At 37.1% G+C, this 24469-nt stretch overlaps 1 pseudogene; it reads right to left on the reverse strand.

Moving 5' to 3' along the window:
- Window positions 1–20135: 20135 nt before the first annotated feature.
- Window positions 20136–24469, reverse strand: part of LOC149206003 (uncharacterized) — a 47138-nt pseudogene continuing 42804 nt past the window's right edge.

Raw genomic sequence — 24469 nt, forward strand, 5'->3', positions numbered from 1 at the left:
GCAAGTTAAATAAATCAGCAATAAAAATTTGGACTCTACCGTATATCTCCCTTTTCCGATTATCCATGCCTTCCACTAAGAGATGAAGTTTATATTTATGTCTGCAGCTCCTCTTGTTAGTGGACAAAGGCAACAGAAATATGTTTACGGTAAGATCTCAAATGAAATACCTGAAGGGCCTTACTGTCTTGTTTACATTCATACCTCTGTTCAAAGGAGTGAAAACAAACCCGACGTGTCTACTTTGTGGTTGATCTATGAAGAATTTCCTCCGGCTTTTAAGGAAACGCTTCAGGTGGTGTCTTTCCTAGGGCTTCAGTCAAGACTGTTTTTTGTAACCCTTGGCCGTTTCTTCTTGAGTGCAGGGTGAGTATTAAGCTGAGTTTGCATTCTGATTCAAATAATTCATTAGAACTAATTGTTGCAGATGTGCTCATGCAGTTTTTGATGTGTTGTGCAGTTTGTACTGGAAACTGAAGTATGTAAATCGTCTAGAATTTATCTGGGATTACATTAGGAAGGGACAGATTGAGATTCCTGATTTTGTGTATGACCATGATGATCAACTGGAAGACAAACCTTTGATGGACTATGGTGTTGAAACATGATTACTATTTGTGCCTTGTGTCTGCTATCCTTGAAGGGGTCTGATATAGGATTAAATCACCCAACATGCCGGGGATGCATAATAGACAAGTGGAAACCCTCCCCTCAAAGCTGGAAGTTCAAAAAGTTTCCTGCTGGGCTTTGTTTCTAATTTTGGAGGGTAGATTATGATTTTTTGGTGGCTATGAGTGAATGGTAAATCTCTATTACTCTCATACTGCTATTGATTATCTAAATGATACTGGCAAGCAGCCAAGTTTGAATTGTTACCCTAGTGATTTGGTCAAACCCGTACCCTGGGATCTGTTATGTTCATTAATAATTCCCATGATTCTTGTATGATGCCTATATCAAGTCCATCTTGCAGGAGCATGCACACTAAACTAAAGGAAAGCCATGAAAGGCATAGGGTAAGATCATATTATGAAAAGTATGCTTCAGGAAGTAGGATATATTTAAGACATCATATTGGATAGAAAATATATTTAAGAGTTCGTATTGCTTGTAGAGTGAAGAAATTATTGCCAGAGTAGACTTTTAAGGTTTTAGTTTTTATGGTTATTAATCGATACTACAAAAGGATTATTGTGTTTGATAAGTTTATTAAGCTGTCTGGTAATGGCACCTCTTGTAGCTCAATGTTTTTTACCAATTGGTTGGCACATTAAAAATTCAGTCGAATTAGTTTATTGCGTTAAGGTGGTTTGTTTCCAAAGTGGATTGTTAGTGGTTGAGTTCTGTCTGTTAACTGATTGCTCCATTGAACCTGTTGCCATTCCATGTTTGTTATTTCAATTTAGTTTAGATTGGGATGTTTTCCTTTTATATGAACTATGTATTGTGTTTGAAGCATTTTAAACAAATCAGCAATAAAAATTTGGACTCTACCATATATCTCCCTTTTCAGATTATCCATGCCTTCCACTAAGAGTTGAAGTTTATATTTATGTTTGCAGCTCCTCTTGTCAGTGGACAAAGGCTACAAAAATATGTTTACGATAAGATCTCAAATGAAATGCCTGAAGGGCCTTACTGTCTTGTTTACATTCATACCTCTGTTCAAAGGAGTGAAAACTGCCCCGGTGTGTCTAGTTTGTGGTTGATTTATGAAGAACTTCCTCCGGCTTTTAAGGAAAGGCTTCAGGTGGTGTATTTCCTACATCAAGGGCTTCAGTCAAGACTATTTTTTGCAACCCTTGGCCATTTCTTCTTGAGTGCAGGGTGAGTATTAAGCTGAGTTTGCATTTTGATTCAAATAATTCATTAGAACTAACTGTTGCAGATGTGCTCATGCAGTTTTGACGTGTTATGCAGTTTATACTAGAAACTGAAGTATGTAAATCGTCTAGAATTTATCTGGGATTACATTAGGAAGGGATAGAATGAGATTCCTGATTTTGTGTATGACCATGATGATCAACTGGAAGACAGACCTTTGATGGACTATGGTGTTGAAACATGATTAATGTTTGTACCTTGTGTCTACTGTCCTCGAAGGGGTCTGATATAGGATTAAATCACCCACCATGCCCTAGGTGCATAATAGACAAGTGGAAACCCTCCCCTCAAAGCTGGTAGTTCAAAAAGTTGCCTGCTGGGCTTTGTTTCTAATTTTGGAGGGTAGATACTATGATTTTTAGGTGGCTATGAGTGAATAGCATTTGTAAATCATATACTATTACTCTCATACTGAATGGCTCTGCTATTGATTATCTGAATGATACTGGCAAGCAACCTAGTTTGAATTGTTACACTAGTGATTTGGTCAAACCCATACCCTGGGATCTGTTATGTTCATTAATAATTCCCATTATTCTTGTATGATGCCTATATCAAGTCCATCTTGCAGGAGCATGCACACTAAACTAGAGGAAAGCCATGAAAGGCATAGGGTAAGATCATATTATGAAAATTATGCTTCAGATAGTAGGATATATTTAAGACATCATATTGGACAAAAAATATATTTAAGAGTTTATATTGCTTGTAGAGTGAAGAAATTATTGGTGTTGGGCCAAGAGTTTTCTTCCATCCCTAATACATAGAATTTGGTTTTTCCTCTTCCTCTCTTTCTCCCTTTGTATCTTCATCTATACATCTATTGTAGTGGCCACTTCATAAATTCACCCAGAATTGTTATGCTTGTGGTTTTATTTTCTACGTGCATAACAATATAAGGTCTTGTTTAACATTTTTGCAATATATTCTTCCTCTTTCTTCTTTGTATCTATATCCAAGCACTATGCCATATCTTCAACCTAGGCCAGCACTATTTCAATTCCATGCCATCGATGAACAATTTGATTTTCCTTTTTTCCATGAGGATACAACTATATTGTAGTGACCCTAGAGCCATCTTGAAATCGATGAACAATTTGATTTTCCATTTTACCACGAGGATACAACTATATTGTAGTGACCCCTGAGCCATCTTGAAATTGCCAGAGTCGAATTTTAAGGTTTTAGTTTTTATGGTTATTAATCGATAATACAAAAGGATTATTGTATTTGATAAGTTTATTAAGCTGTCTGGTAATGGCACCTCTTGTAGCTCAATGTTTTTTACCAATTGGTTGGCACATTAAAAATTCTCTCGAATTAGTTTATTGCATTAAGGTGGTTTGTTTCCAAAGTGGATTGTTAGTGGTTGAGTTCTGTCTATTAACTGATTGCTCCATTGAACCTGTTGCCATTCCATGTTTGTTATTTCAATTCAGTTCAGATTGGGATGTTTTCCTTTTATATGAACTATGTATTGTTTTTGAAGCATGTTAAATAAATCAACGATAAAAATTTGGACTCTACCGTATATCTCCCTTTTCAGATTATCCATGCCTTCCACTAAGAGATGAAGTTTATATTTATGTCTGCAGCTCCTCTTGTCAGTGGACAAAGGCTACAGAAATATGTTTACGATAAGATCTCAAATGAAATACCTGAAGGGCCTTACTGTCTTGTTTACATTCATACCTCTGTTCAAAGGAGTGAAAACTGCCCCGGCGTGTCTACTTTGTGGTTGATCTATGAAGAACTTCCTTCATCTTTTAAGGAAAGGCTTCAGGTGGTGTATTTCCTACATCCAGGGCTTCAGTCAAGACTGTTTTTTGCAACCCTTGGTCGTTTCTTCTTGAGTGCAGGGTGAGTATTAAGCTGAGTTTTCATTTTGATTCAAATAATTCATTAGAACTAATTGTTGCAAATGTGCTCATGCAGTTTTTGATCTGTTATGCAGTTTATACTGTAAACTGAAGTATGTAAATAATCTAGAATTTATCTGGGATTACATTAGGAAGGGACAGATTGAGATTCCTGATTTTGTGTATGACCATGATGATCAACTGGAAGACAGACATTTGATGGACTATGGTGTTGAAACATGATTATTGTTTGTACCTTGTGTCTACTGTCCTCGAAGGGGTCTGATATGGGATTAAATCACCCACCATGCCCTAGGTGCATAATAGACAAGTGGAAAACCTCCCCTCAAAGTTGGAAGTTCAAAAAGTTGCCTGTTGGGCTTTGTTTCTAATTTTGGAGGGTAGATACTATGATTTTTTGGTGGCTATGAGTGAACAACATTTGTAAATCATATACTATTACTCTCATACTGAATGGCTCTGCTATTGATTATCTGAATGATACTGGCAAGCAGCCTAGTTTGAATTGTTACCCTAGTGATTTGGTCAAACCCATACCCTGGGATCTGTTATGTTCATTAATAATTCCCATGATTCTTGTATGATGCCTATATCAAGTCCATCTTGCAGGAGCATGTGCACTAAACTAGAGGAAAGCCATGAAAGGCATAGGGTAAGATCATATTATGAAAAGTATGCTTCAGACAGTAGGATATATTTAAGACATCATATTGGACAGAAAATATATTTAAGAGTTCATATTGCTTGTAGAGTGAAGAAATTATTGGTGTTGGTCTAAGAGTTTTCTTCCATCTCTAATACATAGAATTTGGTTTTTCCTCTTCCCCTCTTTCTCCCTTTGTATCTTCATCTATACATCTATTGCAGTGGCCACTGCATAAATTCTCCCAAAATTGTTATGCTTGTGGTTTTATTTTCTGCATGCATAATAATATAAGGTCTTGTTTAACATTTTTGCAATATATTCTTCCTCTTTCTTCTTTGTATCTATATCCAAGCACTGTGCCATATCTTCAACCTACGCCAGCACTATTTCAATTCCATGGCATCGATGAACAATTTCATTTTCCATTTTTCCATGAGGATACAACTATATTGTAGTGACCCTTGAGCCATCTTGAAATCGATGAACAATTCGATTTTCCATTTTACCACGAGGATACAATTATATTGTAGTGACCCCTGAGCCATCTTGAAATTGCCAGAGTAGAATTTTACAATTTTAGTTTTTTTGGTTATTAATCGATAATACAAAAGGATTATTGTATTTGATAAGTTTATTAAGCTGTTCGGTAATGGCAGCTCTTGTAGCTCAATGTTTTTTACCAATTGGTTGGCACATTAGAAATTCAGTCGAATTAGTTTATTGCATTAAGGTGGTTTGTTTCCAAAGTGGATTGTTAGTGGTTGAGTTCTGTCTGTTAACTGATTGCTCCATTGAACCTGTTGCCATTCCATGTTTGCTATTTCAATTCAATTCAGATTGGGATGTTTTCCTTTTATATGAACTATGTATTGTTTTTGAAGCATGTTAAACAAATCAGCAATAAAAATTTGGACTCTACCATATATCTGCCTTTTCAGTTTTTCCACGCCTTCCACTAAGAGATGAAGTTTATATTTATGTCTGCAACTCCTCTTGTTAGTGGACAAAGGCTACAGAAATATGTTTACGATAAGATCTCAAATGAAATACCTGAAGGGCCTTACTGTCTTGTTTACATTCATACCTCTGTTCAAAGGAGTGAAAACTGCCCCAGCGTGTCTACTTTGTGGTTGACCTATGAAAAACTTCCTCTGCCTTTTAAGGAAAGGCTTCAGGTGGTGTACTTCCTACATCTAGGGCTTCAGCCAAGACTTTTTTTTGCAACCCTTGGCCATTTCTTCTTTAGTGCAAGGTGAGTATTAAGATGAGTTTTCATTTTGATTCAAATAATTCATTAGAACTAATTGTTGCAGATGTGCTCATGTAGTTTTTGATGTGTTATGCAGTTTATACTAGAAACTGAAGTATGTAAATCGTCTAGAATTTATCTGGGATTACATTAGGAAGGGACATATTGAGATTCCTGATTTTGTGTATGACCATGATGATCAACTGGAAGATAGACCTTTCATGGACTATGGTGTTGAAACAGATCCCTTTCAAGTTTATGACATGGCTGCCATTGGATCATCTGATTCTTGATACTCCTTGAGATGGGCCTCATAGGCACTGTGCAAACTTTATTCATCAATTATGGCCATTTGTTGTACAACATTTTATTTTCTTTCTTTTCCTTCTGTATGCAAATGTAAGTGATCCCTTTCCAAGTGACCTCCCTTGACAGGAGACCGTGTTCTTGAGAGAAGGTACTTTCTTGTTTTTCTATCGTAGTTTAGTTAGCAAAAATCCTTGTGCCATGATTCTTGTATGATGCCTATATCAAGTCCATCTTGCAGGAGCATGCACACTAAACTAGAGGAAAGCCATGAAAGGCATAGGGTAAGATCATATTATGAAAAGTATGCTTCAGACAGTAGGATATATTTAAGACATCATATTGGACAGAAGAATATATTTAAGAGTTCGTATTGCTTGTAGAGTGAAGAAATTATTGGGGTTGGGCTAAGAGTTTTCTTCCATCTCTAATACATAGAATTTGGTTTTTCCTCTTCCCCTATTTCTCCCTTCGTATCTTCATCTATACATGTATTGCAGTTGCCATTGCATAAATTCTCCCAGAATTGTTATGCTTGTGGTTTTATTTTTTGCGTGCATAATAATATAAGGTCTTGTTTAACATTTTTGCAATATATTCTTCCTCTTTCTTCTTTGTATCTATATCCAAGCACTGTGCCATATCTTCAACCTAGGCCAACACTATTTCAATTCCATGCCATCGATGAACAATTTCATTTTCCAATTTTCCATGAGGATACAACTATATTGTAGTGACCCTTGAGCCATCTTGAAATCGATGAACAGTTCGATTTTCCATTTTACCACAAGGATACAACTATATTGTAGTGACCCCTGAGCCATTTTGAAATTGCCAGAGTAGACTTTTAAGGTTTTATTTTTTATGGTTATTAATCGATACTACAAAAGGATTATTGTTTTTGATTAGTTTATTAAGCTGCCTGGTAATGGCACCTCTTGTAGCTCAATGTTTTTTACCAATTGGTTGGCACATTAAAAATTCAATCGAATTAGTTTATTTCGTTAAGGTGGTTTGTTTCCAAAGTGTATTGTTAGTGGTTGAGTTCTATCTGTTAACTGATTTCTCCATTGAACCTATTGCCATTCCATGTTTGCTATTTCAATTGAGTTCAGATTGGGATGTTTTCTGTTTATATGAACTATGTATTGTTTTTGAAGCATGTTAAATAAATCAACAATAAAAATTTGGACTCTACCATATATCTCCCTTTTCAGATTATCCATGCCTTCCACTAAGAGATGAAGTTTATATTTATGTCTGCAGCTCCTCTTGTAGGCTACAGAAATATGTTTACGATAAGATCTCAAATGAAATACCTGAAGGGCCTTACTGTCTTGTTTACATTCATACCTCTGTTCAAAGGAGTGAAAACTGCCCCGGTGTGTCTACTTTGTGGTTGATCTATGAATAACTTCCTTCGGCTTTTAAGGAAAGGCTTCAGGTGGTGTATTTCCTACATTCAGGGCTTCAGTCAACACTGTTTTTTGCAACCCTTGCCCGTTTCTTCTTGAGTGCAGGGTGAGTATTAAGCTGAGTTTGCATTTTGATTCAAATAATTCATTAGAACTAATTGTTGCAGATGTGCTTATGCAATTTTTGATGTGTTATGTAGTTTATACTGGAAACTGAAGTATGTAAATCGTCTAGAATTTATCTGGGATTACATTAGGAAGGGACAGATTGAGATTCCTGATTTTGTGTATGACCATGATGATCAACTGGAAGACAGACCTTTGATGGACTATGGTGTTGAAACAGATCCCTTTCAAGTTTATGACATGGCTGCCATTGGATCATCTGATTCTTGATACTCCTTGAGATGGGCCTCCTAGGCACTGTGCAAACTTTATCCATCAATTATGGCCATTTGTTGTACAACATTTTATTTTCATGCTTTTCCTTCTGTATGCAAATGTGAGTGATCCCTTTCCAAGTGACTTCCCTTGACAGGAGACTGTGTTCTTGAGAGAAGGCACTTTCTTGTTTTTCTATTGCAGTTTAGTTATCCAAAATCCTTGTGCTATAAAATTATGCCATTCCGCATTGGGTGTACATATATGTAAATAGTCAAACCTGAAAACATGGCAGCATGCAGTTACTATGCTTTAGTAGTTCATCTTGCTGAAGGTGTTGATGGAAAAAAGGGTGTGTAGTGCAGAAGCATGGTGTAGATTATTGTCATTGGAAAGAAAATCTACTTTTTGTGTTAAAATTTGGCTTTCAAAAGTTTCAAAAGCATGCCTAGCACACATTGTCTACACAGTTTTTGCCTCAAAGCTAGCCAATTTTCACTACTTGACTGAAGAACTACTCTTATAGTTAAATTTGTATTTTGACTGTTGGATTAACTTTTGATGTACCTTCTATGTACAGAATAATATATCCTATCATGAAGAAAAAGTTCATAACTCTTCCTGTTTGCTAAAATTTCAAAAATGTGCAGTGTTTATAATATGTCTGGTCTTCTTCTGCATCTTGGATATCACTACAAAAGCTCTTACATGGTTTGTTTGTGTTTGTGTGATCAGAATTAAAAAAAAAACGTGATTAACCAACTGTTCTGGACAGACATATTTATAATGGCTTGAAAACGAATTACTTGTTTTGCAGCGCTTTCCCTTCTCTGAAAAAATCTTCTTGAATGATAATGATAAGTTTACTTGGACAATGTTTAGTTATCTGAATAAAAATCCTTTTTGAATGACAGATAGGTTACTTGGACTATGTGGATTTTGGTCCCATCAAATCATGAAGTTTGTTCTTATGTTCATGGATCTTTTCTCAACGATCATCAACTTTACAACATTGGATCAGTAAATTTTGCCCAATTCAGATTCTAGAGCATGAATAATTGGGCTTGAGAGGCAAACACACCTCTGAGCTCACCAAATTTAGATGAAACAATATTGCCAGTTTGTTCTTATTGTATCACACTTGGGCTATATCATTATCCCTGTATGGTCGATCTTCTTCTCCGTGCAGGGCAACTGGATGATGCACATGCCGTTATTAAAAATGTTCCCTTGAAAATTGATTTTCGGGTGTGGGGAGCCTTGCTCAGTGCTTGCAGGATTCAGAAATGGTAGTGTTGAAATTTGGTACCAGAGGACAGGTGGTTCCCTAAGGCTTTGATCTTTGGCCTAGGGAAAAGTGTCCAAAAGAATTTAATTTTTCTCCAAAAGTGACTTTATAATTTTTATAAAGTCAAATCTAATTTAAAAGTGACTTTAAGTGATAATATTACTAAATACTAATTTTAAAGTGACTTTAATAAAGTCAATGTAAAATTAGAAAGGAAAAGTGACTTTGAACATAAATGACTAAGTGGGTCTTTATTAAAGTGGGGTGAATTAAAATATAGAAAGTGAGATTTAAATGAGCATTTAATCTCAGCCCTAGATCTCAATCTATTTCAGCCATTGGATTTAGAGATTCCCCAAAAGCCACTTAGGGTTAGATTAAAGGAGGGAAAGGAGGAAAAGGTCATTCATTCTTTCATGAGCAGATTGAGAGAAGGAGAGCAAGAGAGCAAGGGAGATTTCTCGAGAGTGAGGAGAAGGAGGCAGCAGCTTGGCACACATTTCAAGGCAGTGTTTCAACAAGTCCGTACAACTGAGTTAGCACATAGTGAAAGACAGATTTTGGGCACGATTTTCTAGAAAGGCTGTACAATAGTTTTGGTTCAGATTCCAAGGAGGTCGTACAACAAGTTAGCATAGAAATCGAGGAGCAGAAAATCTGAAGTTTGCTGGCACGTTTTTCAAGGGAGGCCGTACAGCAAGTGGCTGTACCTTGGCATGCTTTTCTAGGCAGTTGGTACAACAGCATTTAAGGTTGAAATTTTGGCACAAAAAATCGAGGAAGTCGTACAACATTTATTGCTGTTCTGTTTTGTTGTTTGCAAGTTTTTCTAGTTGGCTGTGAGGCATGAAAACGAGATAAGTTGTAAAAGTTTTCTTGCTGATTTTTCCCTGAATATTTCTCTCACTGTAAAAAGTTTTTTTTTCCAGAAATAAGAAAGAGCTTTCGAACTAGTTTTCCCCAAGATTTGTAGGGGGTTTTCCAGGGTCACCTTGACCAAAAATCACTGTGTTTAAATGTGTTGAACGACTGTTTGTATGTGTTGATATTTAGTTATGCATTTTCCAGCATTATGTAATATTTCCAGAATTTGTGTTTCAGCAAAACTTATTTTCCAGTTGTTGAATTTATAGATATGGGAAAGGGCATTTAACTATTTTGGAGAAATAAGGTGAAACTGAAAACCGGGGTGGGAAATAAGAAATTTTTACATGGTATCAAAGCTTGAGTGCTGAAGTGCAGTTTGGGACACAAGGAGGAAAATTACAGCCTGCTAATTTTTCACTCAGAAAATTCCAGCAAGTTGATTTTTCACAAACAACAGCTTTATCTTTACTATAGCAGTGCTATTTTTCAGTTTTAGGACAGCAGGATGTCATTGGGATTGAGGGTGGAGGATAGGTTGGATGGGCATACCAATTACAACATTTGGAAGGAGAGAATGCAGAGTATCTTTGAGGAGGCAGAAGTCTGGGACATTATGGTGCATACCACAAAGAACCTGTTGTTGTGCCTACTGATGCTACTCAGTTGGCTGCTTATAATAAAAAGAACAATAAGGGTAAGAGACTAATTCTAGACGGAGTCAAAGACCATTGCATTCCTCATGTGAGAGGTGTTAGCGTTTGAAATTTCACCTCAGGCTGAAAAGGCAAATCTCAAAGCTACATCAAACCATTCAGCCTCGTAGCTAGCCCTACGGGGCAGGAGAAGGCTCTCTCTGGTCAATCTCGGCAAATTTTCAATGAGATGAGATGACCAATCAAAGGTAACACTGATATTAGGCTAGTAAACTGATTAAAGGTTGATTTGAGGGTTTTTGGGGTTTTTGGTGGCAAATTGAGGATCTGCAATTTAGGGTGCGGGGATTTGACACAGTTTCTGCAGGGGGGTCTTTGGGGCAAGGTAGGAGCTTGTGTATATGTCTTTAGCTGAAGTGGGTGATCAGGAAGAAAGATAAGAAGGCTAAAGAGAGAAAAAAATGGATTTGAATTCTCTTTAGATAGCAGAAAACATAGAAATTAAACAAATTTGAAAGCAGAGCATGGCAAGCATGAATTCTAACTTTATCACTTCATTTGTTTAATATGCAGCAGTATAGAAAGGAAATGAATCACATAACAAAGCTTACAATAACATGAAGAGACACACCATCAACACAATGAGTCCACAAGAATCCCAATGATGACTGCAAAACCCTGGTCTTCCTTAGCCAAAAATTGCAGAGATACAAGTGAAAATATACAATGATAGCTTCTCCCTCAAGAGTCCAACCATGAAAATGAGCATGAAAGTACATAATATAGATGATCTAACCTCTTTCCCTGCCTCCATGGGTCGAGCTCACTATCCTAGGAGCTGTTTGAACAACTTCTAAACTAAGCACTACAAAATAGGCAGTCAAAACAACTTGCCTCTATAAACTTGGAAACCAGTTCATACAGTCAATTTTACCCTTTTACATGAGAGAAACTTCTAGAAGAGTAAAACAAGAGTAAAAGTACCCAAAAAGTGCCACAAGTACAGTCAAAAGGACCACCATCGACCTCAGAGAGTCAAACTAGAGCTAAACTACAAATTCTGGGCTGAACTGGTCAAATCTGGCAAAGTTCCCTCAACGGGTCGCGCACATCTTCCTCAACGGGTCGCGCACTTTGGAGCCCTGTTTGGAGGCCTTCCCGGTGTCAGAATGAGGTACAGGATAGCTCGTTGGAAAGGTATCTGAATCTACTTTCCAACCCAACTAGAATTTTTGGATTTGGAGGTAATTTGCCCAGTCAAAAGTCAATTCTCCCAAGACTACTTCTGCAACTCAAAAAAGGGGCAGAAAGTCAAAATTTGGCTGTATTTTGACTTTTTGGAGGCCCAAAACTCCATGAAAACTCAAGGTAATGCATGGGCATATGTAAATTTGCATGAAAAATCCAAAAATGCTGAGTTTTTGCAAAATGGAGCTACGATGACAAAGGGTCTCACCGGGGGTGAGACCCGTTGAGAAGCCAAAACCTGTAAATTTCCAAAAAATGCCAAAATTACCCAAAATTCTCAAAATTTTTTGGGATTTGTGCTGTGGCTAGGCTAATGAGTGCCATGATCCTTGAGTGAAGCCTCAGCCAATATACAGAGGGGATTTGGCTTCTTTCTCCTTTTTTGTGCCTTGGCCAAACTCCTTGGATCCGGCGATTGTAATTTTGGTATTTCTCTAAAAACATGACACCTGTGTAGAAAGTGAAGGAGGTTTTTCGTCTTTGGCATGTTATGGACAAAAACCTCTCTCATTTTTCCAAAATTCATCTTTTATGGCTCTGAAACATCATTTGAGTGCAACTTGTCCCGGTGTGTGAAACAAGGGATTTTGTCGAAATGAAGCGAAATGAAGGGGATAGGGGGCTTCTAAATTCTTGGAGAAATTTTTGGGACTGGGGAGGGATGTTAGGAAGCAGGGGAAAGTGGAATCTCAGAGATTGAGTGAGGGGAAGGGGTCAAAAAGGGAAAAACACAGGCCAAACCTAGAAAATTGCCAGGTTGTAGCTAGAAACTAGGGTTTGTGCAAAAATGAGGAATTTGGCGGATCTAAGGGATGGGAAGTGTTTGATAAAGTACTTTAAGGATAGGGGAAGGTGTATGAACATCAGGAAACAAGTTTTGCCGGTGATTTGACCATCCAAGATAAATTGCCTTCAAAACCCTAGGAGAGGGAAATGACCTTGCCTAGGCACAACTGAAGCATGAATAAGGTGTAACATGACCCAATGGAACCTAATATGATGATATCAACCCTCTAAATGATGATAGGATCAGCTGAATGATGACATGGACTGACATTTGGACAACTTTGAAAAGTGTGAAAGCAAACCCTAGACCTAATGCCTAGTGACCAAATTTTGCTTGAAGACTCACTGAAATGAGAAAATTTGACCTTGACACTCTGATACCACTTTGTAAGAGCATATTTGATCACTGGAGGAAGGCTGGAAAGACTGACACTAACAAGAGGAAAGAGAAATGCCCATGAGATGTGGACAACATTGTCCAATCTCTACCAGAGTACCAATGAGAACCAGAAAATGGTCCTGAAGGAGAACCTGAAGACAATTAAGATGGGTAATGATAGTGCAGTTGGATATCTCACAAAGATTACTAATGTGAGAGATGAGTTGGCAGTAGTTGGAGAGGTCATTCCACCCACTGAGTTGGTGCGGATTGTAGTGAATGGCCTCCCTAGTTCATGGATGAACTTTGCTGATGGGGTTTTTGCACGTGAGACCCTTCCCACATGGGAGAGGTTTTGGGATGATTGCATTCAGACAGAGATCAGGAAAGGTCAGCTTGGGGCAGCCAAGCCAGTTGAGTAGGATGAGTATGTAGCACTGTTGGCAGGAGGCAAGAAAGGTAAAGGGAAGAAGCAGGCTTCCACAAGCAATGGTGGGGCAAAGGCAAAGGTAAAGGTAAACAGGGTAACACACAGAAGGACTATTCCAAGGTGAAGTGTTGGAATTGTCAAAATATGGGACACTATGCAGTTGTGTGTCCGGAGAAGAAGAAGAAGAAGGGGAAGAACCAAAGCATGGCAACTTCAGCAGAGGTTGAGGACTTTGCAGATCATTTTGACTGGGAGTTTGGGTTCACTGCGTGTGAGTCCTCTAGTGCAGGATCACCTGCCACACAGGTTTAGAGGAAGCATGCTTTTCCCTCGATTAGCAGAGCATCTTCGGGTATCTGGTATGTGGACAATGGGGCTTCACATCACATGACAGGAGTCCGTGAGTACTTCTCAGAGCTTTCAGAGAGTGGCATTGATATAGAGGTTGTACTCGGTGAAGACAGAGCTGTTAGAGTAGTTGGTGTGGGGACACTGACATTTCAGAGGGAGTCCAAACCTCCCTTGAAGGTGTCAGATGTTCTTTATGTGCCAAGGATGAGGAAGAACCTCATATCCATCTTAGCTTTGGAGGACAAAGGATATGAGGTATTGTTCAGGGGAGGACAGGTGTTGATGTATCCCAGGGGCACTCCAGCTGATTCAACTAGAGTGATAGGTGTACGCCATGCAAAGGTGTACAAGTTTGCATTCTAGCCCCTTTTGTCATTGAGCAGTAGTACCAATAGCAGAGCTAGCAGTTCTGAGCTGTGTGAGATTTGGCATTGCAGGATGGGGAATATGTATCATGGAGCCTTGAGGACCTTGCGGGAGATCACTACAGGTGTGCCAGATTTCAGTACTGATCACCTTGATACTTGCAAAGGATGTGTGCGATGGGTAAGTTTGCCAAATCCCCTTTTCCCAGCAGTGACGACAGAACGACTAGGATACTTGATTTGATTCATTCCGATGTGAGCGGTTAGATGTCTCATGTTTCCTTGAGTGGATATGAGTACTATGTTTTATTCATTGATGATCACTCCAAGAGGACCTGTATTTATTTCTTGAAGACCAAGAGTGAGGTATTCAAGCGGTTTCAGGAGTTTAGAGCTCTTGTGAAGACATAGATAGGTCAGAAGATCAAGTCCCTGAGGCCGGACAATGGGGGAGAGTACATCCTTGGAGAGTTTGTTGACTATTGTGCGGAGGCAGGCATTAGGAGGGAGTTCACTGTTCCTCACAACCCCCAGTAGAACGGGGTTTCAGAGAGGAAGAACAGATCCATCGAAGGGGCTACCAAAGCCATGTTACATGATCAGGGGTTTCCATTGTTCTTGTGGGCAGAGGCCTGCAACACTGCTGTTTATTTGCAGAACAGGAGTCCGCATCATGCCTTGGGGCACATGACTCCGGAGGAGGGTTTTTCTGGGAAGAAGCCTGATATTGGTCATCTTCGTATCTTTGGGTGCATTACATACTCCTACATACCCAAGGAGAAAAGGACCAAACTAGAGCCCACCGTAGAGAAGGGTATCTTTGTGGGCTACAGTGAGACCTCAAAAGCCTTTCAGATTTACATTCCTGCACAGAGGAAAGTTGTTGTCAGGCGGGATGTAAAGTTCGAGGAGGACAGGGCCTTTAGGAGGTCACGGGAGTTAGAGTATCTGGATCAGCCAGACCCTCAGCAGCTGTTGAGTCAGTCGCAAGGATCCAGTGGGCAGGGTTCAGGAGGATCCAGAGGTACATCTATGACGATGTCAGGTCCGTCAGTGAGCAGTGGCTCGTCGAGCCAAAGGGGTGGTGCTCTGGGCAGCATGCAGAGCAGTCCACAGAGCAGTTCACTAGGGAGTCCACTGATGGACAGTTCACATGGTACCTCAGCTTCTACAGGTTCAAGTGCAGGCAGGAGGACAGCAGATAGATAGTCAGTAGTTCAGGCTCCTGATGATGACGAGGAGGAGGAGTTTCATTCTCCAATGGGAGAAGTATGCTCAGGGAAGAGGAAGCCCAAGTGGCTTCAGGACACCTTGAGAGATGCCACATCTGTTTCTAAGCCTAAGAGGCCGGTTAGAGAGAGTAGACCACCTGAGAGGTTTTGTAGCTATATGGCAATGGCTACCAACATCCTTGACTCTGAGCCTTCTAGCTATGAGGAGGCAGCTAGCCAGCAGGTCTAGAGAGAGGCCATGCAGGAGGAGTATTCTTCTATCATGAAGAATGATGTTTGGGAGGTGGTGCCGAGGCCTGAGGGCAAATCTGTGGTTACTTCTAGATGGCTTTACAAGGTAAAGCATGTTGCACATGGCAGCATTGAGAAATTCAAAGCGAGGTTTGTGGCTAGAGGTTTCTCCCAGGTATAGGGAGTTGATTATAAGGAGACCTTCGCTCCCGTGGCTTGATATACTTCGATCTGCTCCATTATATCGATAGCAGCAGAGATGGGTTGGAAGATCCACCAGATGGATGTGAAGATTGCATTTCTCAATGGCTTCATACAGGAGGAGGTGTACATTGAGCAGCCACAGGGCTTTGAGGTGCATGGGAAGGAGTCCCATGTGTGCAGACTGAAGAAGGCCCTTTATGGCCTGAAGCAAGCTCCCAGAGCTTGGTACTCTAGGATAGATACATACTTGCAGGGGATGGGTTTCACAAAGAGTGAGGCAGATCCGAACCTTTACTATATTATGATAGGTGAGGAGCCTCTCATTCTGGTGCTGTATGTGGACGACTTGGTCATTACAGGTGCAGAGAGACTCATAGAAAACTGCAAGAGAGATCTTGCGGCGGAGTTTGAGATGAAGGACATCGGCTTGATGCATTACTTTTTGGGTTTGGAGGTGTGGCAAGAGGAGGGGCATTTCTTCCTGGGGCAGGGGAAGTATATTGTGGACATCCTTGGCAGATTCCACATGGAGGATTGTAAACCCATGTCGACACCGATGATCACCAACTGGAAGAAGCTTCATGCTTCAAATTTCGAGTTGGTGGATCCCACATTGTACAGGCAGCTGATTGGTTCGTTTATGTATTTGGTCAACACTAGACCAGATATTTGTTTTGCAGTCAACACGATGAGTCAGTTTATGTGTGAGCCTAGGAAGGTTCACTAGGTGGCTGCAAAACACATTTTGCGGTACTTGCAGGGGACAGTGGATTATGGTCTGGACTACAGGCATGGGGATGGAGTGAGATTGGCAGGTTATACTTATTCTGATTGGGCAGGTTGTGCTTCTGATAGGAAGAGCACTTCAGGGTGCTGTTTTGGGTTGCGTTCGGTAGTAGTGTCATGGTTCAACCGGAAGCAGCAGTCAGTAGCATTGAGTTTAGCGGAAGCAGAGTATATGGCAGCCAGTCTAGCTAGTTGTGAGGCCATCTGGCTTCACAAGATGTTGTTTGGCTTATTTGGTCAGCCGTTGAGACCTTTAGTGATTTACTGTGATAATCAGAGTTGCATTAAACTCACGGAGAATCTAGTATTTCATGACAGGTAAAAGCATATCGGGATCAAATATCATTTCATCAGAGACTATGTTCAGAAGGGAGCTATGAAGCTTGAGTATATTCCCACTAATGAGCAGGTTGCAGATATTATTACCAAAGCCTTACCACGGGGCAAGCATGTCTACTTCAGAGACAAGATGGGTGTGGTGAGGAACACCTTCCTCGGTAAGAGGGAGTGTTGAAATTTGGTACTGAAGGACAGGTGGTTCCCTAAGGCTTTGATCTTTGGCCTAGGGAAAAGTGTCCAAAAGAATTTAATTTTTCTCCTAAAGTGACTTTATAATTTTTATAAAGTTAAATCTAATTTAAAAGTGACTTTAAGTGATAAAGTTACTAAAGTCTAATTTTAAAGTGACTTTAATAAAATCAATGTAAAATTAGAAAATAAATGTGACTTTGGACATAAATGACTAAGTGGGGTGAATTAAAAAATAGAAAGTGAGATTTAAATGAGCATTTAATCTTAGCCCTAAATCTCAATCTATTTCAGCCATTAGATTTAGGGATTCCCCAAAAGTATTTTAGGGTTAGATTAAAGGAGGAAAAGGAGGAAAAGGTCATTCATTATTTCAGGAGCAGATTGAGAGAAGGAGAGCAAGAGAGCAAGGGAGATTTCTGGACAGTGAGGAGAAGGAGGCAGCAGCTTGGCACACATTCCAAGGCAGCGTTTCAGCAAGTCCGTACAACTGAGTTAGCACACAGTGAAAGGTAGATTTTGGGCATCATTTTCTAGAAAGGCTATACAACAGTTTTGGTTCAAATTCCAAGGAGGCCGTACAACAAGTTAGCACAGAAATCGAGGAGCAGAAAATCTGAAGTTTGCTGGCACGTTTTTCAAGGGAGGTCGTACAGCAAGTGGCTGTACCTTGGCATGCTTTTCTAGGTAGTCCGTACAGCAACATTTAAGGTTGAAATTTGGGCACAAAAAATCGAGGAGGTCGTACAACATTTATTGTTGTTCTGTTTTGCTGTTTGCAAGTTTTTCTAGTTGGTTGTGAGGCATGAAAATGAGATAAGTTGTAAAAGTTTGCTTGCTGATTTTTTGCTGAATATTTCTCTCACTGCAAAAAGTTTTTTTTTTTCTAGAAATAAGAAGGAGCTTTCGAACTGGTTTTCCCCAAGAGTTTTAGGGGGTTTTTCCAGGGTCACCTTGACCAACAATCACTGTGTTTAAATGTGTTGAATGACTATTTGTATGTGCTGATATTTAGTTCTGCATTTTCCAGCATTCTGTAATATTTCCAGAATTTGTGTTTTCAACAAAACTTATGTTCCAGTTGTTGAATGTATGGATATGGGAAAGGGTATTTAGCTATTTTGGAGAAATAAGGTGAAACTGAAAACCGGGGTGGGAAATAAGAAATTTTTACAGGTAGCAGGGAGGATTGTACAGTAAAATTTATATGTTCCATCACCAGAATATGGCTGAGCTTAAATGGTGGGGTGTGGGGAGCCTTGCTCAGTGCCTGCAGGATTCAGAGATGGTAGCAGGGAGGATTGTACAGTAAAATTTATATGTTCCATCACCAGAATATGGCTGAGCTTAAATGGTGCAATTTGCAAATGAAAAGAATTAAAGAGGCAGTAGTAGCTGCATGAGTTGTAAAGCAATTTTATCAAAGACTATGGTCCAATACACTGTGAACAATGATCAGGTGTAGCATTTTGGAGTCACTCCAAAATAAGGCAAATCATCAGAATTCTAATAAATGTTAATATTATTGGATGTTTTAGTAAAGTCTCAATGATGTGTAATTCAATCAAACATAACACAGTCATTTCTCAATCAGAAATGTCTTTATTCCTAAAATAACCTACAATCTACAATTCATGAAAACTTCCCTTGCCTCATTATTCAAAGCTAGAAAACCCAATTCCACATACAGAGTTGAGAAGGAAAAATAACCTAATCATGCATCAATCTCATCTCCATACAAGATTTTCAAGGAAGTAGAAGTACAATGTCTAAATTCACCTCTTGATTTGATGTCATAAGTTAACTAGGGGAACCTCCCCTCATCGGCTATTATGTTAAACTTGTCAATTACATATCTTTCATACTCTTACATGATGTGGCCTCGACATTGAATTCAAGCTTCAAGCTTCCTGCAAATCTTTTCTCTGCATTGTAAATCCATTTTGATAATTCTTTGGATCCCATATACCATAATGAACTAGTCCCCTGTCCCACTTGTGACTTGTAAGACATTTAAAATAATCTTTTAGCCTACTATTAAAAGGTCTCTTACCAAAGTTCAAAATCAGATGAGGACTGAAGGTTGGAAAAATTCATAGCCGCATCAATTTTGTTCATTATGCTTTGGGGTTTGCTTTGGTAAACTTGAAATGTGGCTTAGAGCTCACAATAAGAAGAGGACTGAAGGTTGGAAAAATTCATAGCCGCATCAATTTTGTTCATTATGCTTTGGGGTTTGCGTTAAAATCTCCATAGTATTCATGGGATGCATAGCTATAACAATCACCAGATTAGAATGTTTGCAAGAGATTAGGAGACCCATATCTACAATTATATTCCAAGAAGAGGAGGTAGTAGTAGATTCTAAATAAATTAGCAATGCAACAACATAAATGTTTGCAACAAATTTAGAGAGATCCGCCTTCTTGAATAATGCACACATTACATGGATGCCTTCTTGAATAATGCACACATTACATGGATAATGGATTTTTGCAGTTTATGCCTTACCGCGTTTCCTTTACAACATCTGGTGCAAATGCTAGTTACTATTTTCTATTATTTAAATTATAAAAATAAATCATTTAAATTGTAAAAATAAACATAATGAAAAATTGTTTTAAAAATATTTAATAAGAGGAAGTTAAATGAAAGATACCTCTATGCTAGATGAGGCCTGCTATGATAACTAACGATCATTGTGTATGGTATTTATTGAAATTGATCATGCATCAACTCTAATACGGATAGAAGGAAACGAAAATAAGAATAAAGTAAGATTAATATTATCAAAAATATTCCATGGTATGCATATTTTAAAGATGAATTCCAAACTGAATTACACATCCCTTCGTTGAGGTCCAGTCACACAAAGCTGGTAAAGGTTAAAGGTTGAGAGATGTTCAACTAGTGAATCACGATCGTATACTAGGTCGCACATGCACAATATATATAGACACTTACGACACATCGGAAGCACTTGGATAATATATATCGCTGAGTTTTAAAAACAAAATCATTCACAATCAGATAACCCAACAAGTGAGCCGCCTAGGTTTTAGCAAAGCTAATCCCAGACAAGGGAGCCGCTTAGGGTTTCGCGAAGCTGAGTCCTCTCGAATTCGCAGTTGCTCTACAAGCTCACGGATTTTTTCACGTGATTTTTTCTCAATCTCTTCTCGTGCAGAACGTTGTTCTGTCACCCGTTGTTCCAATAATTTTGTAGCCATACGCAAGTTCTCCTCTACCTAATAAAACACGGAATGCCATGAAAATATGGCCAGAAACACAAATTCCAAACTCTAAAATGTGTATCAAGGCCGTGACTACTTTGTCAATATCTCATCCATATACAGAATAATATTAGAATTCCATTATTTACTGTAACTCAACAATCCAATATACTTTACGGCGTAGGCTACTTGATTTTTCAACTACATGTTTTATAAATTTTTTACATTTTCATGTTAACTTGCATTCATATTTGACATGCTCGCTTAATTTGATGTAGGAGATTTTTCAACTACCTGTTTTATAATTTTTTTACATTCTCATGTTAACTTGGATCAACACCTGACATGCTGGCTTAATTTGATGTAGTAGATTCTCATAACTTCTAGGAGAAGATTAGGAAGGGAATACTATAACAAAGTTGTACATATTTTTCCAATTTAATTAGTATTAAATCTTTTTTTATCTAAATTACAAGAAATTAAGGACTAATATAATTGTATAAACAGTTTTAAAAAATCTAAATAGTTTTAAAAAATTAGGTTGTAAGTACTAAACCTAATCACTTAAAAATTTACAAAAGTCTTAACTATTACAACAATATTCATAAAAACATTATACCTCATCATATCAATAATTAAAATTTGAACCTAGATAAAAATTAAGATAAAAACAATTCCACTCAATCTTAAAACATAACCCCAATTGATAGAACACTATGATATCAACATAAAGCTAAACACATTACATCAATTTTAATGGCATCATGATAAAATAGTGACATCACCTATAGAATTCATTATCTATATCACATGACCCTGAAATATAAAAGTAGAGATATGCAAACAATTATATATATATATATATATTTTATAATATTAGAGTTTCAAGATAATGTTGTAGAATATGTGGTTTTCCGTACTATTGTTATAAAATAGGATTCTATTATGTGTTGACTGTGAGTTTGAATTAATAAACATCGGAAAGAAAGTTTTTTTCAGAAGAAAAAAAACCAGATATATTATATTACAGGAAATATAAAGTCATGTATACAGCATAATAGTATTGTCTGGACCACAGCAAAAACAGATAAGACCTATGTATGAGGCAAGGATTACAGATGATCAGGTGGGTGGAGCGGATAATCTCACACCAGAAAGAGACAAAAAAAACTATGAAATCTCCATATGAACCATGTGTACCAAAAGCACCAGATAGAGCGAGAGCTCCAAAATCAGGCAGATCTAAAGAAAACATTGATGCGCAGCAGCAATGACGACCTCAAGTAGCAATTCTGTTCCAATAAAAAACATTGGTGGGCAGCAGCAGTGAGGACTTCAAGAGACAGTTGGAAGTGACATCTCTGTCTTTTATATGTAAGATGAAAATTAGTAATTTGTGTAAAATCTAGTCTTCATCCATTTTTAAGTTCAACTGCACTCCAATCTCAAGATAAGAATTAAGGATAAGAGTAGGTAATGAAAGTTACACTATATGATCACTAGTTATCCATATTCAATCAAATCTCAGGCTGCATATATATGTATATATACGCAAGTATGCACGCAAGTCTGGGAGATATATATGTATATATACACATGTGTGCACACAGCGCTGGGAGAGCGTGTCCCGTTTCATTGATGGCCATATAAAATATTTTTATATGGCACATACAGTGCATACTGCATATCATTACAGTATCCAATTGATCATGAGCTAGCTTTCCACAAATAATAAAATGAACCAGACCATTTCAAGGCTACGAATAGAACGATTACCATTTCCTGCGACTTCTTAAGCTGTTCCTCGTGTGCTTTTTGAATATTTTCTATATAAATCTGTACTTGTTCATTCGAATATCGACCAGAGTCGACATCCTTGTGCTTACTTGACCATTCCTGCATAAATATACCAGAATTAGCAAAGAGGTCTCTCAGTGTTCATTGCCACTATATTAGAATTCTGAAAATTGCACACATACCTGAGCTTCGCGGAACAACTCATTAGAATAGGGAATGCCTCCTTTTTGAGCAATTATAGGGTTTTATTATCGAAAAGGACCTTTGCATCATTGCACTTGCGTAGAATCTCCTGCAGTCATCAGCATAGGTTTATATATATAAACAGGTCATTATCTAAATATATTGGTTTGGAAAAAGGAAAGCATATAACATAGACTGATTCCAATTTGAAAACACTTTGCTAACTCACTTCCATTTCCATGGAAACGAAGGAAGAATAAGTTATAAAGCGCAGAATAGTTGTATTTTTTTGCTAGCCCATATCACATGATCAAGGAGAGTTGGCCTAAAATTAATAGGCAAAATAGCATGTTAGATTATTATTGAATATACCATGATGAAGAATCACTACGATTTATAAAAGTGATTTGTAAGAGAATGGTTAAAGTTAATCAAGATTTATAAAATTTAATTATTATTATTAGAATGTTTATTTTATTAATATTTATTTTATTTAATAATCAAATGACACACTCATTTATAAATTTAATTATTATTATTATTATTATTATTATTACGCTGCTTATTTTATTAATATTTATTTTATTTTGGAATCAAACTACACACTCATTACACTTTTTAATTATTTATAAAATATAAAATTATTGAATACATAATTATTAGGAAGATGGTTAGGGTGGGTTAAGATTTATTTAATTTATTAAAATAATTAAAAAATAATAATATTTTTATTTTATTTTTATAATTAAATAAAGTTTTCAAAATTATTATTTAAAAAATAAATAAAATAAAAATTAAATTAACATTTATAAAAAAAATAAATAAATAAATTAAATTCTCAGGATTAAAAGTTATTTAACCATCCGCTAAATTAAAAATTAAAGTGTTAATTTTCAGCCATATAAAAAAACTCCAATCCAAGTCACCTACCATTAAAACAAGTAAACTCTATTAAACTAAGTCTTTATTCCTAAACAGTAATAATAAGACTATTCAAATTTTCTGATCTCCTTAGTGAGGTCCTATATTTGTAAGTTTTGGGTTTCATATGCTCGCAAGGACGCTAGTTTTGACCCTTGTTGTTTCTTATATGTACTCTTTATATTGAATCAATATAATACTCTGAAGATTTTTTCTCTCTGAAAGACTATTCAAATTCAATAGTGGCAAATTAAGACAACATTCACAAATCAAGATTATAATACACTGACATTAAAACAACTCTATTAAACGAATTGCGTAGCAGCATATATCTTAATGATAGGATTACTCAATTTAACATTCCCAAATTAAGATAACATTAAAAAATCAAGATTATAATACACTAATATTAAGCATATTATAATAATTTTTAATAAAAAATAATTAGTATTAAACTTTATTTCAAGTTATTGTTTCAGTTTAGTATATTCGTTATTAAATTAAAAATATAATAGAGTCGCATTAAACATTATATAATAATATATATATTTTTAATTATTAAATATATTTAAATTATATTATTTATTATTAGTATGGATTATATTTCATTTAAAATGGGTAACATTATCTATTTCTAAAGCTTCTCATAAGATATCTCATAGTCGTCCTCTCTCTACTACCGGAGTTCCTTGTCTTGAAACTAAACGATTTCTTCTCTTCTATTCTATATTGCTTAGAACTCTAACAAATAATATAGTGAATATAATAGGGAATGTCAGGTGAAAGAAGCAGAAATTAGAATTTGTGAAGTTCTCTTCTATTCTATTTTGCTTAGAACTCCAACAAATAATATAGTGAAAATAATAGAGAATGTCACGTGAAAGAAGGAGAAATTAGAATTTGTTAGCTTCAAAGAAAAACATAAAGCATTTTGGAGAATAGAAAGATGTATTGTGGAGTTGTTTTGAGGATTATAAGGATGGAAAAGTAAAAAAAAAATACCGAAGAAAACAAATTGTTAAAGAAAATAGATTTGAGATTCTTGGACTCTTTGGTACGAAAGGGGAGAAACAATGTCCAATTACACAAATAAGTTTGGTACACTGCATAGTTAGAAAATAAAAGAAACTAAAGAGCGAAACAATGTCCAATTACACAAATAAGTTTGGTACACTGCATAGTTAGAAAATAAAAGAAACTAAAGAGCCCAGGAAGTTGCTTCAAGG

Source organism: Pinus tabuliformis, chromosome 1_2 (assembly GCF_031772625.1).
Source record: "Pinus tabuliformis cultivar Carrire ecotype Pingquan chromosome 1_2, CPIR1, whole genome shotgun sequence".
Classification (NCBI taxonomy): domain Eukaryota; kingdom Viridiplantae; phylum Streptophyta; class Pinopsida; order Pinales; family Pinaceae; genus Pinus; species Pinus tabuliformis.